Source organism: Vanessa tameamea, chromosome 20 (assembly GCF_037043105.1).
Source record: "Vanessa tameamea isolate UH-Manoa-2023 chromosome 20, ilVanTame1 primary haplotype, whole genome shotgun sequence".
Lineage (NCBI taxonomy): Eukaryota > Metazoa > Arthropoda > Insecta > Lepidoptera > Nymphalidae > Vanessa > Vanessa tameamea.
In genome coordinates, this window is record NC_087328.1 from 2,497,470 (window position 1) to 2,517,970 (window position 20,501).

At 33.1% G+C, this 20,501-nt stretch overlaps 1 protein-coding gene across 2 annotated transcripts in view; it reads right to left on the reverse strand.

Moving 5' to 3' along the window:
* Window positions 1–20,226, reverse strand: part of LOC113403784 (uncharacterized) — a 69,110-nt gene extending 48,884 nt beyond the window's left edge. For both annotated transcript variants that reach the window (XM_026644375.2, XM_026644376.2), the window contains exon 1: window positions 19,925–20,226. The gene's annotated coding sequence lies outside the window, so the exon portion shown is untranslated. The remainder of the gene's footprint in view (window positions 1–19,924) is intronic.
* Window positions 20,227–20,501: the final 275 nt, after the last annotated feature.

Consider the following 20,501-nt stretch of genomic DNA (forward strand, 5'->3'; position numbering starts at 1 on the left):
TAAATCCCGAGATTTCAAAGTAAATAGAACTTATTGAGCTTAACAGAATGACGCGAGTTCGAATACGAGGTCTCTCAATGTAAATTTTCCAAATTTGAAATTAATCTATTAAAGGATATTTCAATCAAAGATGAAGTGGATTTGTTTAATCTTAATAAATAAAATGGAAAATTTACTCGGTAGTACTATTTATTAAACACTAGTGGGTCTCTCGCGAAACGTCGCATTTATTCGAAAGATTTTTTAGGAATTTTGAAACCTATGATATGGTTTTGTTTTGATTTTTTTTTTGTAAACTGCAAGACACTTATCTACATTTGGCGCCAAAATGATGAAACCTCTTTTAAATATTTTTTTAATATCAAATATTTAACATTAGTTCAGTTAGACTTGGAGTTTGTTGAAAACAATTTACTTTTATTTTGTTTACGTTTTTCATTTTTTACTTATACAGTCGTAGTACCGCTCTCTAACCGGCCAGTAATGTTTTTCCGCTCTCTAAAATTAATTCTTCGTTAAATCATCGCAATTTAATAAATTACAATCAAGAATCCTCTTTAATTTTCTGTACATCTACGGCTGGAGCTCTTCAAAATGAGACCATAACCGATTTTTTATATGCAGCTATCTTTCCATGATCACTGGAACAAAAATCGGCTCACGCTATTAGTATATAAGATAAACATGTCAACTGTATGTGCAACATCTAGAACTATGTCATACAAAAGCATTAAGTAATATTTCGAGTAATTAAAATAACAATACATAAGACTTTGACTTTTCAATATACATATATTTAGTATATAATATAACTGTTAGTTTATACTTATACGAGCTAGATTATCCACAGGAAAACGCTGTCAGCTTTTTGGCACTATGCCTAGAATCGTTAGTAAATACCTTTTCTCAGAAGTAGTGTTTGTTAATCTAATATTTACTTCAATTTAGTTAGTTGGTGCGACTACTGTATTTTTTCTATTTATTTTTTTAGTAATTTTCTGTTTAATAAATAAATATGCTCCTGTGGTTCCTGCTGTTACTGACCCTCGTGGAATTGGTTGTGATGATGATAAGGGACCTGATGGAGTGACATTGGTTGGACATTGAGTGGCCCTGGGAACGAGTAAGGGCCTTTGTGTGGGACGCTACATGCGTTGACACGCTGGTCTCGTCTCATATCCAAAAAACAATGTTGAGAGCCGGCGCCGCCACATTTGTCTTTGTAACCTTTTATTAGCTTTAAATCATTTGCAACAACATTCATTCATGTTGAAATATTTTTTAAAGCGTTCATATATCCTTTTTTTTCGACATGACTTTGCTATTGGTCCAACTGACCTCGACAAGTTCACCGTCAGAGAGGGCAAGAACTGAGATTCTTGAAACGAAATATTAAATGTTGAAACGTTAAGCAGAAGTTATAACTATATCATAGTATAGAGTACTTTTCTATCTATCTATATATGAGTAAGATTTTAAATCCAACTATAAACATAATATAAAAGAAATATTTTAAATAGTGAAAGCAGAGCGGATTTATATTTCATTAAAAGAAAATACGACAGAAAAAATATTTTAACATATATCGAGTCTGTTCATTAAAAAATATTGAAGTCGTTATATTTTTTTAAGTCATAATTCTAATGGTACAGATAATGACTTGGATTACAAGGGAAATAACCACAATTTTGCAAACGGTGATTTTTATTTATTCAAAAACAAATTGCTCGTGCAAGCGATCCAGTGACGTCCCCTAAGAGACGGAGTAGTTGCTTCTGGTTTTTAGTGAGTGCACTTGGCACGGGCGAGTCCCTCATGACATGAATCGTGTAAATGCGACTTTCCCGCGAAACCAAAAAAAAGGGTCGTAGCTATTTTTCTCAGCGCGCTATATAAATTAGGGAACATTGCCAGCTGGGTCACTCAGAAAAGCCAGGCGAGTCGCATGCGGCTCGGGGGTTGACTAGCGGTACCAATGAAGTACAAGTCATAAGAAATTAAACTCATTTTGATAGCAATAAATCGAATTATAATACTGTTACCCTACTGGTCCTAACGATACGTTGTTAGATGATCGTGACGAGATAACCGGGCCCTTCGACCTTACTCTGAATCACACTCGAATATAACACTAAAGTGAACTGCTGTTAAACGTTTTGTAATACTTCGTCACGTTATAACTAAACGTAGGTACTTACTAAAAACGTCTGTACAAACTTTAATAGTTATTTTCGCAACAATTAATTTGACTAATTAGGATAATTCGAAGGACTTTTCAAATCATCAATCCGACACATAATTATATCCTTAACTATTTATAAATACAAACAAAAAATAGTTACTGTATAAATCATCACCTCGTGGAATGTTGGCAAGAATGCTAGCAGCATTTCCCCGTTGAATCGCATTCCGATCCTCAGGGCAAAAAACGAACCAGCCCTCACAAGTCACAATAAGCAACATAAGCACATGAATATACAGTTGCACTTTCCCGGTTTTGAACCCACAATATTTGGTTATGAATGTCGTATTCTAATCACTGGGTAGTCTATACGTATAATTAAAATAAGAAACCATACTGACATCGTTTTTCCAAACGAACTAACCTTGGATATCAGGGTCTCAATGAATGAATGTTGGTTTACCTGACAAAAGCAGGTTTCCTCACGGTTTTCCTTCAACGCTGAGCACGAGATGAATTAAAAACTCATTAAAACTTAGTCATCGTTTATTGAAAGAACGCGATTTAGTTAAGATATTCTTCCTTCGATTGCAGACAATATCAAACTTCTTTGTGGTATATGTATTAGTTATTTTAAAACACAATCCCAGAAAGCTTTTTATATACTTCTGTTGCCCATTTAAAATATATGTACAGGAATGTTTGTGTGCAAAAGTGTAAATATACTATATATTGTAACTTAGCTACTGAACTGTTTATGTATCGAAATTTTATTTTAAATTTGTATTAAGTAAGTAAGTTAAGTAAATAAGTAAGATTTTTTACATTGGTTATTATTTTAAATCAATTTTGTGGGAATTTTAAAGAGCGACCTTTAGTACGAATTCGGTCATGTTCGAATACGAATTTCCACCAGCGTCCTTTCTGATCATTTTATTTCGGTTGCTTTAAAATAAATTCCTAGTTTTTATACATTTTCGGAAAGCTAAGTAAACGATAATGTTTTTAAAATCTGCAGAACAAGTTTCATAATGATTTTTTTTGTTTTTCAGGCATATTTGATGGAAAAAAATAAAAATAATATTGAAATAATATCGTATTCCGTCTCGCATTTTTAAATTTGGACCGATAATTATTTTTTAAATATTGAAAATTATCAAGTGTTTAATCGTTTTTATAAATCAGAAAAAAAGGAGAATTTAATCGATACTTTTTTTTAAATAAATTTTTGAAGTTGCATATTTGACTTATTTTGAAATCTAAAAAATGGTTCACTTTTGCATATGGGGGTTAAAATTATCGCAAATAGTCACCCCTATCACCTCCTAACGGGAATACGTCGAATTACCAATAACCCTGTATATATATGTGTGTATATTGTATCCTTGTGTTAAATTTATACAGTTAAGGAGTTGTTTGTTGTTTCTAGGGAATTAAACGTTTTCTTCCTAACTATTTTCTTTGATATATTGAATGATAAAAAACATCCATAAATTGGTTAAAAAAAAAAAAGAAAATTCAAACCCATTGAGTTTCTTTCACTAGCTCTTCTCAAGTCACCCTGACTTTCCTTTCCGAACCGGTGGTAGTGTTTAATTTGACAATAAATAAGTAAGTGTGATGCCAAAATAAATTATTTTGATTTATTTTGATTCGTTTCAAGTATTTTTTTTTTATTGGACAATCTTGACTCTTATACACAAATAAACTAATGAGAAATTCAATTCGTATTCTGACATAAAAAATAGCAATTAAGTTAATCAAAGACATTTAACGGACACTAAATCTATGAAATTTACATAAAAAAATGATTTATGACTTCTAAAACAACCGTCTCAAATTACATGTTGTAATCATAATCATTATTTACAAATACTCAAAGAGCTAATATACGGTTGGTGTTTAAATAGACATTTTCCATTTGTAATATTTGAAGAGTAACATTCAATACGCCAAAATGGTACCATTGAGAAATGAGATTTAATTATATGGACTTTAAACTTTATTTTCCAAAACTAACATTTTGGCTTTTAAGCTTTTCTTCCTTTAAACTGACGATATATTTACAAATCTTAACTTTGTAAAAGCACAGCTACGTAGATACCATCCACCAAAGAGCAATACAAGTATTGTTGTGCCCCGTTTAAACGGTTAGTGAGTCAGTATAACTACAAGGGACATAACATCTTTGTTTCCAATGTTGTTGTGTTTGTGTGTTGCCAACTTTTAAATGTCAGGCTTTTACTGAATATTCGCCGTGACCTTGACCGAAAACCCAATTAATTTTTATCATCCCGACCCCGGTATTTAGCTTTACCTCGGACAGGATAGTTAATCACCAATATATCCAGTAAAACGTATGGAGTAATACAACTTCGCGTAATATAATTTAAATTACACATTAGTATTTAAAACGCCACTCACGTCGCTTACTTTGTCGCGACTCAGTAATTAAATTTAAACAGTGAATTATTCAGAAAACCGGTCGGCTGGCTATCGGCAATTACCCTGACAAGTAACATCGCATTACACAATACTGAATTTAAATAATAATAATAGGTAACTACACTTCATCTAAAGGCATTTTTGGATGGTTATTGTTTAATTTACGGATGGCATAATATTTAATCTAAAAAAGTAAACAATACTGCAGTACATGAATTCTTGGTAATTATATTGCTGTTCTTCTGGCTCCTGACCAATCTCTGTCAGGGTGGCCTCACGAACGGAATTACAAAGGCACACCTTGACTGTCACAATTCAATGAATTAGAGATATCATAATATAGTAGGGAATAAATAGGTAGGAGTTTCAATAATCCTTGCATTTTGCAAATAGTCATTGCTTTGCGTGATGAGAGGGCTTTGTGCAAGCCCATCCGAGTAGTTACCCACTCATCAAAAGTTCTGCCGCCAAACAAATAATTGATACTACTACAAACTACAAGGTACAACATGTTAGTTCTTAAGATTAGTATTTATTACAGCACTAATAAAATACTTATCAACAGATTTGTCCATAAAAAAATAACTTAAAACAATTAAGTACTTGAAAAATGATTTAGATTTTAATTTAAAAAAAAGGTTATGTCGATAGTTTATTGTTAATAACGTTTATTTGAATAGGACAGAACAATAATTTATATTGTACGTAGGCATAACCAAAGTAGCGTATAGGACATTTTGGAGTTCAAGATTGCTTACCGGTTACATTCGGTTCACGGGTTGGCTGTGAAAGAGCAACAGACAGACAGACAGTCAGACTGACAGAGTAACTTTTGTAATTATAACATTAGTATAGAAAAATACATTTATAAGTGAAATTTTGTAATTTTTCCTATATAACATTTTTAATTCATTTACATTACGTCAGCTCCAAGATTTCCATAAATAAATATAATAAACCACATAAACATGAGCCGGTGAGTAATGAAATATTTTTTAATGAGATATGTCATTGAGATAAACGTTAACTTAGTGATGACTAACGACTACGACCATTCAATTGTATTTCGACCGCGGCCACTAATACAATTTTTTTCGTTTTTAGAGTAAAGTTTGCCTAATCCGAAAGACACGGTCTTGATGTGTTGATAACAATAGAAAGATGAGTTAAGGTTTTATCGTTTGTCATACTGGTTGGCATTTATGGTAACAGCTCGGCTAACATAAACTTACATAAACTTTAACTGTTCTTTATGTATAGTCTATGTAATGGAAATATAAATAAATCGGAATTTATGGTGCATGAGATTAGCGCACTGTACATTTGTATAGTGTATATACGCACTCTACATTTTTATATGTGTGTATAACGCACTAATCCAGCTTTGTTATCTAAATAGTATAATAATGGAGTTTGAACGATTCGTCACATATGAGTAACGTTAAAGTCATCATAATTATACAACAATCTTAGTCGATGTAGTAATTCTTACCAACATAGCTTTTTGAATTTACATTGTAAATGGTACCTACCCGTCTGGGTAGGTTGGGTTAGGTTATTGTTGTGTTCCGGTTTTCAGGGCGAGGGAGTCAGTGTAACTACAGGCACAAGGGATATAACATCTTAGTTCCCAAGGCTGGTGGCGCATTGGCGAAGTAAGGGAAGATATCTATGGGCGGTGGTGACCGCTTAACATCAGGTAGCCCGTAGCCCATTTGCCGGTCCGCCCACAAATTATATAAAAAAATGGAAAAAAAATGCAATAAATAGATTGAATTGAAGTGGACTTAAAACTAAGTACACACATTTTATGCAAGGTGTCGCATAAATCATTCGATGAGATTTTATATCAATTAGATAGGCGGACGAAATCTCATTCACCTGATGATACGCATATTATCTCCGTCACCCGATGATATGTGCTCACCACTGCCCCAAGACTTTGGTACAGTAAGAAATATTAATCATACCTCATATCAACGATGCATCACCAAACTTGGGAACTAAGATCTTATGACCCTTGAGTCAACACGATAACTCTTGCACTTTTCAAACCAGAACACAACAATACTAAGTTTTAGTATTTGGTAACAGAATATTTAATGAATTGTGGTACCTGACGGGTTCCCACAAAGTCCTATCACCGAAATCGTTATAAAAAACTTTCTTCATGTAACAAAATCCAATAAATATTGCTAAAACATCACCAGGTTTTCTCTATTATCTAACCAATATTGAAGTAGATGGGTGACAATGTAAAGACCTTCAAATCAAAGGTCAAAGATGTTAAGCTGAAGCTGATATTTATAGAAAAGTATTCGAACGGCTGAATTCATATTACATTGTATAAAAAATGTCCAAATGCGATTTTGTCGGCATTTAATATTAACTGTTTATTTAATGCCATTTGCCACATATTTATCGACTTTTACAAAATATATAATAAAATTAGCTGAACCTGCGCGCTATTTATGAAACTTTACCTATAGCACACAAACAGTCGCCCCCCATTGCACCCCTTGAAGAGGTTATTTAAAAAAATTGCCTATGTCCTTTCCCTGCACTCTATCTCCATAGGTACTATTCATCTAAATCGGGTTAGCAGTTTTAAACAGGCAATTGAGATTTAGCACAGCACATGTACGAAAAAGGTCGACATTTTGCAACATTTAGCTTTATCAATGTGTAAAACCAAACCATTATTGTTATATTTTGTACGGATATAATTGTTGTTATATTAAACCTGTCGAATTAAAACATTATTATATGTAGAAACAGAAGCCCTTAGGAAGTAAAGATTCCCATAACGATTCATAGATTTAAGGTAATCCAAAAGCGATAGTCAACATATTAAAAAGATCTATTAATTACATCTCTCAGATAAACAACAATATATTTTTCAAAACGTAAGTACACGCGACAATAAATACATCGATATTTATTTGTCTACAACCAACCCAGATTAATAAAAAAACGTAATCTTAGTAATAAACTAACTACACATTAAACAATTTATCATTAACACGCTAAGTACTTTCAAAGAGTTTTACAGTTTACTTTTGAACAATGAGTCATCCGTACATTTTCGCCGGATGATAAAAATCTAGTCGACTTTGTAGTTTAAGATGTTGCACTACACATATTACAAACTTGCAAAGTAGGTTTACATATGTCTATGTAATGTATCATAATTATATATAATGACGATCTCTGTGTGTCGAGTAGTGTGTACACCGGTTTTCATGGGTAGGCCACACCGAGGTCCCAGGTCCGATGATGATTGATCAGATTCGATGTAGATAAAGTTCATTTATTTTCTTTGTTGTCTTGGGTCTGGGTGTATGTGGTACCGTTGTTACTTCTGATTTTCCATAACACAAGTGCTTTAGCTACTTACATTGGGATCAGAGTAATTTATGTGATGTTGTCCAATATTTATTATTTATTTATTTATTATTTATATGTATGTACATGATAACAATGATCCTTCAGACTCAATATCACTCCATGGGCCATTCTAAATGTAGCCAACACAAAATATTTTATAGTGCACAAACAAGGATGCAGCCTCTGTTTTCCCACTTTAGAAGATAATCCGATACATTCGGCTTAATGGCCATTAAGCCGAATGTATCGGACATACACGCGCGCGCACGACCCACGGCTTTTTGGCGCCGAGGTAAAAACCCCAAAATTCTAGATCCAGGTTCCTGGCGAGAGTTTTACCACAAAACAAAACATTTTTTAGAATAGACGCAGAATTCAAAAGTAATACGTTTGTATTAAGTACCGAAATGCCCAGTTTATTTTTTTAATTTAAACTACAACCACGACTACCATTTCTGCCCAGTAGTTAGAACGCATCTTCGCCATTGAAACCTGTACGTGTCTAATTGAAATACACACATTGTAGAACCGTTTTGAAATTAGGTCCAAAACTTCTCCTCAAAGAAGACTTACTCAATATTGGGACATTTACAGTTTAGTTACTTTTTTACGTTAGTATTAACAGTCCAAGGTATAATTCTAGCAGTGATGACTACCATCAAATGTCCTATTCGCTCATTGCATCACTAAGGTAAAAAATAGCTGTGTTTTGGCTTATATCGCAAGTAATCCAAGAATCATTGTAACAGTCAGAAGTCGCCCTAACTGTGCCATTGTTCCATAATAACAGAAGCGGTTTCTTTTCCTCTCAGTTTCGTCTCTATCAATGCTTGAGCGTGGGTGATCTAGGTTTGACCTAGTTCCGGAGCTTTTATGCGGTACTTTGACACGTCATCTTGTTTGTCACGCTTATTTGAAATGCTAATGAGAATTTTATCAATACGACATGTGTGAACTTAATTTTTTTAGCGATATTACGAGGAATTTGTTTTTTTTTTTTTTTAATATAAATAAAGATCTACTTTTAAATACAACTAAAATTGATCGCGATCGGTAATGTAGTTTAGACAAAAAAAAAACGGTCGATTACTTTCCCCTGCTTATCAGGTCAGGTATTTGTATCATTGAGAATAAAGGAACGTGCAATATTTACGATGAAAGTAGATAACTTGGTAATAGGTCTTTGAACAATCCCGACTAGGTAGGTAACGGAGATTAATTAGATATATTACCGTCAAACAAAAATGGTTAGTATTTTTGTGTGTTGGTAGATTGGCGCATTGGCGATGTGAGGAAGGGTGAATATTTCTTACAGCGCCAATGTCTGTAGGCGGTGGTGACCCATCAGACGGTCTATTTGCCCGACTTATATCATAAGAAAGTGATTTTTCTTTTGACACACAACTTTAATATTGTAATGACTTTCGTTTTCAAGTTAAATTATAAGTTTAAAATAAGATATAACAATTATCTTAAAATATAATTGTTCCAGTATCAATACGTCTAACAATTTAGTATATCATTTTTATTTATAAGATCTCTGAAGGAAGTTTAACATAAATCAATGTATAAACATTATTTATGATATATTTTCTTTACTGAATAATTAAGGAGCATTAGTTAGATTTACTGTAAATATAGATTACTAGTTGTCTCCGGTGGCTTCGCTCGCGTTTTAGGTGTTGGTTGTCAAGTGTTACCTACTTACTTCATACCAAATTCTATCTAATTCGGTTCTGTATGGTCGTGAAAGAGCAACAGACAGAATTTCTTTCGTATTTATAATATTAATATAGATACGCTGTTGAAAAATAAAGCGTGTTGTTTTTAACAAAACGCACAAATAAACTATCTAAATTTTAAGCGTTCCATTGAAAATTGAATGCTCCGTACAGATTTTTTGCGAATGTTCACAATCTGTATAGTAATAGTCCTTACAGTATTACGGTGACATTTATTCAACTCAAGTGTGAAAGGAACTAACACACGGTCGTCATGAGTCAACGTTTAAACTTAGACGAGACTCAAAGCGCTGTAGAATTTTATTATCTTAATGGCCGCTTCGTCACAGCCTTCCTAATTTATGGAACAACAAAAATGCATGTAAAACGATAATTATCGACGAAATATTCTTAGAATTATTATTTTTTACTTATTTATAAATATAAAACTTTTTTATTTACATAACAATTATTAACATTAAGACCTTAAAAACATTTAAATAAAAATTAAATTGACAGTATAAGATGTAGTTTTAATTTTATGTAGACCGTTTTGACAGAGATGTTATTTCCTTCAAATACGTATATCACATAAATTAGCGTAATTGTAACACGATCCCTTGCCGCTTAAAACAAACTTCTATATTCAGGTCCGTCTTTGCTCCGTATGTGCAACATAAGTCTAAAGCCTCATACAATTTAAAATATTTGTTTGTTAAAATGGTATGGCATTTAATTCAATAATTGTCAAAAATTGTCGTTATCTAGTGTTATGAGTTGCAATGTGTTTGAGCCCCGCGCCACCTAATGGTCTAATTCTACCAACTTAAAGCTCCAGTTAATTGGCCAAGACTTACATACATTGCCGTGAGGCCTTTACACGGCTTCATCGAACCGTGGTTGTCTCTATCAATTAAGAACACAGACAATTTATAATCTGTTCACGTTCCAATTTTAAATTTTATTGTAACTAATCCTTATTTTATAAATTAAATTGTTACTCTTTAACGTCTCAACCGTTCTCATCTCAACTAGTCCATATCAATTTTTTAATACACGGTATCAGGTGTACATAAAAGGACATCTAGATCCCTCCTCTATCACGGACAAATTCGCGGACGGAAACTAATTGATGCATATTCTTGTCTCTTTAAAAGCGCAAAAAAAGACGCCCGACTGCGATAATTTCCTCTCCCGAGGTTGTTAACATTTGCCCAGAATGAGTCGTTGTGTAGACTAGAGATTGAAATCTTATTCGCATCCGGTGTAGCGTTACTCATGCTGATATAAATATAAATGGTAACAACATTCAACTTATTAATGTAATAATTGATGTTTGCGAAAATCAAATTGTGCTATATATGTACATATGTGTGATGATTGTGGGCTCAAATTTCCGTGTTATTTACCAATATTTTAGCGGGCAGAGCATTACGCCTCGACAGGTGCACGAGGTCGCCGGGAACATGGTGACAGGTTGAGAAGTCGGTGCGCTATCCTAGTCGAATCGAGTCGAATGTATGAGTCGAAGTCGAATGGTACTGAATGCCATGTTGCCAGGCTTTCAGTACCATTTCTTGGCTGCAGGGAACTTCTACGGAACCCAAACCACATCAGATGATGATCGATGCTGACTGGGATCAAACGATTTGCAATTACAAAGTTTGGAATATATTAAGAGCCGAGATGGCCCAGTGGTTAGAACGCGTGCATCTTAACCGATGATTTCGGGTTCAAACCCAGGCAGACACCACTGAATTTTCATGTGCTTAATTTGTGTTTATAGTTCATCTCGTGCTCGGCGGTGAAGGAAAACATCGTGAGGAAACCTGCATGTGTCTAATTTCAACGAAATTCTGCCACATGTGTATTCCACCAACCCGCATTGGAGCAGCGTGGTGGAATATGCTCCATACCTTCTCCTCAACGGGAGATTAGGCTGATTATGTATGTTTATGTTATGGAATATATTTTAGTTATTTTTATAATTTATAAAAATAACACAATATCACAATACATAAACTTACGTTATATTAGTAATGTTATTATTATTAATTCGCATTAATTGACTTATATACTTAGTTCAGACCACTAAATACAATCCTGTCATGTTTCAATCGGATTTGACTGATTACTAATTACATATCACAGCGATTATCATCTATCTGACCTTCATATGACAACTGCTTATGAGCTAATAATTAACCCATTGCATTGGTTAATTATTCTATATTCTACATAGCGTTAAATATAATTAACTTCCGGTTTGTAAATTATTGTATTGGGTCTAAGAATTTCAAGGTGTTTTCTACAAAGCCTTAACGTTTTGAGTTGTGTAGAGGAGAATCTACTATGTGATATATGTAAAACGATTCCGATACGTTCCCGATTGAAATACGATCTAGCTCGGACTATTTTGTAAAAAAAATAATTCTCAGCTGAATTGTAACTAGCGACGGTTTCTAACTAATACCTATTCGAATCCTATCCTAGATCGATTTATTTATTTATATTGTAGCGTATTCAGGATAAATTGAGACGTTGATAATTGTCCATGATATGATTTTGACGTATGACGTACTTCCCTCCTCGTGAGGGCTGCTTGCGCCGCGCTTAAAAGTTAACTAGTGTAACGAACTATTATCCTTCTCCTATCCTAGGAATAACATCACCCATCGCTTGGCCTGTGTTCTTCAAGTGTGTGAAGACCAAGGGAGCGCTCCCAAGAAGAAAGTTACTTCGAAAGTAAGAACCCGGATTTTGAGGTAACAACTTCTCTTTTTCCTCATCTTAATACAGTCCACTCATCTCTCGCGCGTTCAGATTTTATTCTTAGGATCACCAACAGAAATGAGAATGGTACAGTAATAAAGATACATAATATTAAAACGCAACTGAAACCTTGTGTAATTAAAATAGGAAAACGGCTAAAAGCCAACGATTACATTTCGATTCGATTGCAATAAAATGACACTTTATCAGTAGAATTGTCCCCTGTATTTTTAAACAGATTATATGGCGGCGAATGTAGGAACCCAGACATAAAATTAGTTCATAATACCGAGTAAGAAAAGAATATTCAGTTAATTGATTCGATCATTGGCATTTGTGGTGTGGCAACTTTTTATCATGACAATTATTATAATTTTGAGCACGGTGAATATTTAAACGCAAATCGTTTTAAATAATAAGAAGTAAATACGAGATATTGAAACACATATCGACCAAAAGCTAGAAAAATATGAACCGCCTTAAGCGTCGGTACTTATAGGTAACAATGAAGAATTAGTAAGAGAGGTTATTTGCACCCTAATCTAATTAAATATGCTAACATCGGGGCAATGACATGTGGATATGTTTACGGGTTGTACCATCGCTGTAGCCATAGCAACGAGGTTTATACTAAAGCGAATGAACGTTAAAACAAGCGATGAAAAGGCTATAATAGCGAAATCCAAATACAAGTTCTTTTTTTTTCTATTTAAAGTTAAAGAAAAATATATCCTGTTATTGTTACACTCCTGGACTTAGGTTTGGAGATTTTGCTGGTACAATGCGGGTTGTTGTATACAGATATGGAATTTCATTGTGATTATATACTTCCTCGAGATATATTTCTTCACCTCCGATCACGAGATGAATTATTAACACAACTTAAGTACATGAAAATTCTGTGTTGCTTGCCTGGGTTTGACCCCGAATCGGTTAATACGAACGCGCTCTAACCACAGTGTCATTTCGATTCTTAAAATAAAAGCAGCTTGCGTTATTTATGAATTGTAAGTATCTAGTAGTTAATAGAGTACTGTAAACGCTCTGTTAGCGGACAAATGTTTTACACGACGTTATCGCTATATCAAATTTAGGGGACCTGAATGCTAGAACGGAGTTGGGTATCTGGAATCAACCCTGAATGTGATGGACCCGCATTGGAACATCGTAGTGGAAAAATCTCCAAACACTCTCAAAAATAGAGACTTATACGGAATCTTAACACACTGTTACTCTTTACTTAAGATAGAAATTTCGCCATTACAAAAACAAAAATAATATATTTTATAAGGATATAAATATTAACGGGTATATACTTTTGGGTGAATAGTATCGAAAAATACGATACTTGAATATTAATATGCGTGTGTGTGGAATTAGTTTAATATCAAGGCAACATGTGTATTCATCTACAAGTATGGTATTGATCTCAAAACGTCTCAACTACAGCAAATGTGACCTTAAGTGATATCCAGTGTTGGCATCTAAAGTATAATACAAAAACACCAGATGGTACTAAATCGACCCTGTATTTCTATATGAATCATTGTACCAAAACTAAATAATACATGGAGATAAAATTAAGGCATAGTTAAAGTTCCATACCGAGTCCTGTTACTCTCCTAATATGGAGATATTATATAGGTAAGCTTACTTAAAATGTTTGTCTAGGTGTACGTGACTAAGTAGCAAGTTTTTTTTTTTATGTAATAGGAGGCAAAGGAGAGTCCGAGAGAAGGCCCAGTGTTTAGAATCAGGTTCTAAACCGATGATTGTGAGTTTGGCATGTATACTGGATTTTCATGAACTTAATTTGAGTTCATAATTTATCTTTTGGTTTGAGATAAAAAACTACGGTACGTATACGGTATGATACAGACATTGGTACTGTGTATTGGCCATTGTGCCTGCCATACTGATCACGATCACGAACACGAGATCGTCTAGAAGACATCATTGTAACTGATAGTGCCGCTTTAAATGATTTATATTTCATCTGTCATTTCTTTTTGTACTCAGGATAAGTCTTGTATATTGTGTGCAATAAAGAATTTAAAAAAAATGTTACTTTGCAAAAACAATTACGTTTTATTTATTGCGAATATGTTCAACCTTCTTGAAAGAGCTCAATGTGTTTTGTCTTGATATGTATATATTATATCAGTACCAAGAGAATTTATGTAGTAATTATAAAAGGTCAAAAAGGCAGTTTCTATTGCGCAAAAACCTCCTGTCCTGTTTTAAAAGCGCTCTGAACTTATTCCGCCATGGAAAAATGTTATCCGAAACATTCTTGTTTCCACGTGATCTTCATTTAAAATTAGAACGAATCCTCCAACCGGGCTTGGTCCAAAAATCAAATTTCTAGAAGCTACAAAAAAGGCGCCAAAACCTAATAAATATTAGACGTTCGATTTTTAAAAAAATATAATTTGTTAAACAAAGGAAAACTATAATTGTTTTTACATTATTATCTATTAAGGATTAACCACACAAGAACGCGTACAGTCGTGAATGCACTTATAATAATTCATTCTACTATTAATAATATACGACATGTGATAAATTTATTTTATCATTTATATTAGTGAGTCATCGAGATTCGCAACGTGCTTTGTAAACGGATCAACTACAGATCAGCGTTGCAGAACTGTCGATAGTTTGACTATCGATAGATGACCTCGATAACTATTCAGGATATCGATAGTATCCATAGTTTTGGAATATCGATAGTTTATGTTAAAAGTCTTTTGCAATACTATCGATAGTATTGCTCTTGGGGAGCTATCGATACTATCGAAAGTATAGACACGTGACAATACTATCGATAGACTATCGATACTATAGCTAGCAACTTAACTATCGATAGTGGACTATCGATATGCAACGCTACTACAGACACATTTTAGAGATTTGTCGGTAGAATATGTTGTTATTATATCATTTGATATTGCAACAAATTAACCAGCCTTCGTATCACCAGTGGAGGCAATTAAACGAGGTGTATACATTTTTGTATACTTTTAAATAAATGCTGTTGCACGTGACTTAATTTTTAAACGTAAAATACATATTTAAGACACAATTTTATGTGAAGTGAAAGAGTTGATTTAGAAATGATTGTAAACGGAAATGAATGAGGGAATGTCTGAATCTATTGTAAGTAAATTCCATAATATCAAATGCAAACTATAATTCAATATATACAAACGCCTGTCTCATTGTCCAATTTCTGACGCGATGACTTATTTCAAAGACTAGTAACACACACCAGGGTAGGCATACAGGAACAGCAAGATAAAGATTTTTGAAGTCCCTAATTTGAGCGGCATCTTAATAATTGTTTAAAATATACAGTTCAAAAGTCACAGGTAAACAGTTATTATATTTTCGTTTCTTTCTATCGTGTGAATAGCGAATATAATAATATTTGCTATCTCTTTTTTGCAACAAATCTACTGTAAATACTTTTAATGAGACTGTCATTACGATATATTGTTATGGTTAGTTATTATTGAGCAATGTGTGCATGAGGCCCGTCCATTTTGGATGGATGAGTGTATCGTCTCGTCTCATCACTGTCTCGGAGTGTTCTTGGTAACTTTTCATTGGGTCGAGCCGGAAACAATCTCGGGGCCTCTAAAAATCCAAACTCTATACTCTGTAGTAAATCAGACTAATACTGGATTAGCATCTTTATTAAGTAATCCGAAAAAGACTAAAACGAATTCATAAAGAGGTCATTGTGTTTTACATAATGACCTCTTTATGAATTCGTTAGCCTTCAAAGCTTTTTCTATATCATGCATAATATAAAAACGCGTGTATAATTATCGCATTTTAAACTACATGCTATGCGGAAAAATCTGAGTGATTTAATGTGTTTGTATTGTTAAATCCAATGCACATAAATGAAATAAAATGTTTCCAAAAGGATTTATTTACATTTATTATTTAAATGAAGAACTTAATTTTAATAATTCTTATGTTAATAAACATTATTTAAACTAGTTCTTAACTATAGCAATATAAAATATAAAAACATTTGAATAATTTCGAATAATTTATTCTTTAGCAAGATTAAATAAATTAATAAATGTTGGACAACATCACATACATTACTCTGATCCCAATGTAAGTAGCTAAAGCACTTGTGTTATGAAAAATCAGAAGTAACGACGGTACCACATACACCCAAACCCAAGACAACATAGAAAACTAATGAACTTTTTCTACATCAACTCGGCCGGGAATCGAACCCGAATTAAAATATATATATATATAAATGAGTATCTTTCAGATTCCTAAAACATAATGACGTTTTTCAAAATATCAGTAGCTATTAACCGTGGCTAAAATAACATAAAATACTACCAATTTCCATGGTATAATATGTATAATTTTCTCTATATTTTGACGATTTTTTTAATCAAAGCACTGAATTGGCAACAGTATTTAAAGCGTGGCTTATTCGGTTTATAATTGTGAATTAAAAGTCAATAAATTATTTCCGAGAACACTGGATACAACGCTTGAGTATGTTATTCATCTCGTACTTGGAGGTGGAGGAAAGCGTCATGACGAAAACTGCATGTGTAAGATAAAATTGTGCCTCATACTATGAATGAATATTTTTTTAAATTCGGCCAGATAGTAGCGGATTTAAATTATAAATACGACAGTAACTCTGTCTATCTGTCTGTCTGTTGCTCTTTCACGGCCAAACTACTGAATCGAATTACATGAAATTATGTATGAAGCAAGCTTGAACTCCAAGGAAGCCTTTGTGATTTTATGCTTAATAGCTGACGCCCAAGCCCAACACGCGAGCGGAGCAGCAGGCGACAATTAGTTCGCTGTAAATATTGTACAGATTATGTTAATACTGGTTTTGTTTCTTAACAAGTGTAACTTCTTAACACAATCATCAAGGCAGACAAGCTGTATAATGTACATTTGTACTATATACATACATATTAAAAAAATTGATACTTACGTACTCATTTACCAAGGCGCGCATTATGCAAGTATCAAGTGTGTTATTTTAAAGATTTTGAATTAAGAATTTGAACAAAAAAAATCTAGTTCGAACTTGACAGCTTTGACAGATCTGTAATTCTACTATCTATAGTTTGATCAGAGGTCACAGACCTTTTATTTTATTTTTTGGTTCTGGATTATTATTTTGAGTCATTTTTAAAGTAAATAACGAATAGCACATTGCTATTTCGGAAGGTACCAAATCTAAGACACAATGAAGTTGTATAATGAACTATAATTAAACAACAATACTGTTGTTTTCGTTTTTTATATTTTATTTGGCGGTAAGGCTTTTTGTAAGCACGTCGGGGTAGGAAGTACCTAATCATCAGCTATTCTACCACCAAACAGCAATAATTAGTATTGTTGTTTTCCCGTTTAAAGGACGAGTGAGCCGGTGTAACTACAGGCACAAAGAACATCATAGCCCCCAAGATTAGTGACGCATTGGCATAAGGAAGGATTAATATTTCTTACTGCATCATATTAAAAAAAAATCACAAAAATAATTAATTTTTTTTGATAAGATACTGTTTATAGAACTTTTCATATTTTTAAATTTAATTACGATACGTGTTAGCTAGAATGATGCGTGGATGAAATATAAAGATATTGATAGTAATCAATATATCGTATAAACTAATTTTGAACCAAAGGCGTCATACACGTGTAGTCTAATGCCGCGACAATACATTCGCTTAAACATAAAACAACTTATCGATAAGGCCAAGCTCAGGGCCAGGTGTATTATGATTGGCAACATGCTTTTATCTAATTATTGAACAGTTTATTTAACACTTTATTATCCATACCGTAGATAAAATACACAAAAGAGAACAAAGCGCATGTAGGTATTCGGAAAAGATTTCCTTTAGATTTAATTTTTCTTTGAAATTTACCTGTAAGTATATTTCATAAGTAAAAACGAAGTAACTAGATGTGAGTTTCTAGTTCTTCTAAAGGAATACCAAAATCCGTGGTCGCTTTAGATTTTATTTTATCTTGTATAACGACCGTTCAAAAGCCTTATCTATACTTTTAAACTAATATTGTAAATGCGAAAGTAACTCTGTGTGTCTGTATATTGCTTTATCAAGGCGAAACCACTGAACCGAATTTGATGAAATTTGATAAATACTCTTTAAAATACCCCTTAAAACGAGAGCGCAGCCGCGGGCGGCAACTAGTTCTTGAATGAATGATAAGTGAGCCAGTGTAACAGACACAAGAGATGAGGAATAGCTAATAAGTAATTACAATAGTTTTTCCAAAATCAATATATAGTCCATTCCAACCATAAGGACAAAACCCAAGTAAACTTAATATTTGACATCGAATTGCGATTGGATTTGCGAAAAAACGGCGTTTTGAACGTCGACGAAACTGTTATCGGAATTTTGGAAATAAAATTAAAGTATAAATGAGTAGGTATAGTATTAAGTGGAATAGTGTTGTATTATAAGTGAAGATATATTAATCAAGAACTATTAGTAGTACACAATATAGCAGGGCTATTAGAAAATAGCGTGGTATATTATACGTAAATCTAAGGTTTGTTTATCTTATTTCCTGCCTCGATTGGAATAGACTATAGACTATTGGTATAGAAGTCATCCTCTTTATATAATGCACGATTTCATAGCTTAATTTCAAATTTTGTATGGATTTTCTTAAAAGGTTATCTGTAACTTATAAGAAATTTAGCAGAGACGTTTTTAAAAAAAGAATACTTAGTCGGTTGTTTTTTTGTTCAATTATATTATTAGGTGCGAAAAAGTTTTTGATAAAGATTCGCATTCAAAGTTACCGCCACCCCTGGGCACTATAAAAAAAATGCCGCACCCTACCGAAATTTGACAAAAGTGGACAAAGTTTTGATACACGTCATTTTAATAAACAAAATGACTCATACATAGTAGCTTTTTTTTCTTTATTATTTGTTTTGTAACGCGAAGATTTTTTTTTTCATCCTAATAACTTTGCGCAAATCCAACGCTCTAACGCTACAAAGGTCAATAGATACCAAAATACTTATAACTTTTTTTTATAATTAAATACACGTAAACGTTAAAAGGAATTCGATTTATAAAAAAACTCATAATAAACAAGGCGCTCACTGAGAATTAAAAAAAAAAACTGATCTTAAAAATATAATACACAGTTGCAATTACAGCCGCACAATGAAGATAAAAAATAGAAATGTTTTATACTGAAAATAAAAATAACAAACATATGAAATCCACATACATATTGTATGCCGGCCTTACAAAACAAAGGAACGGAGAGGCTTAGTTAAAAATAAAAATAAAAAATAATTTAAATCGTGCGCGGCACAGTTGCCTTTATTATACAGTTGGAACTTAAAATCGATACTAACCAGTAACCACTACTACACAACGATGACCGTCGACCACCTTATACCACCGTTGATTAAAGAAAACTTGAGATTTCTATGATATTAATCAACTTTGTTTTAAAAAAATTATATAAGAAATTACGAATTCGGTGAAGCGTTCGACTCCCTAAAGGGATTTTAGATACGCGACTCCGCTACGGGATTTCCTTGTTGTTCTTTTTTTTTTTAAATTTATTTATCGTACGCTCGAATCAGTTCAGCCGTATAGGCTCTAACTGTTGAACGTTACGCGTGCGGCACGCGACAGCGGCCGGCTAACACTAACCAACTTGACTTGTTCGACTGCCAACTCCCAAGTTGCTACATAATTGTCCAAATTTTCCTGAATTATGTTAATCAATTTTAGATAAATCGAAAAAAGTCTTTTTCTAAATCGTGGAATCACGTTACCTATCAATATCATTTTATTTTCATTTATTTGGCCAAATATTTATCTTAATCAATAATTAATATTTAACACTTTTTTTTCAAGGTTATTTTTACACTGACATCTGACTATTAAATAGGGTTATATGTATGTTCGACGGTATGTTTTTTT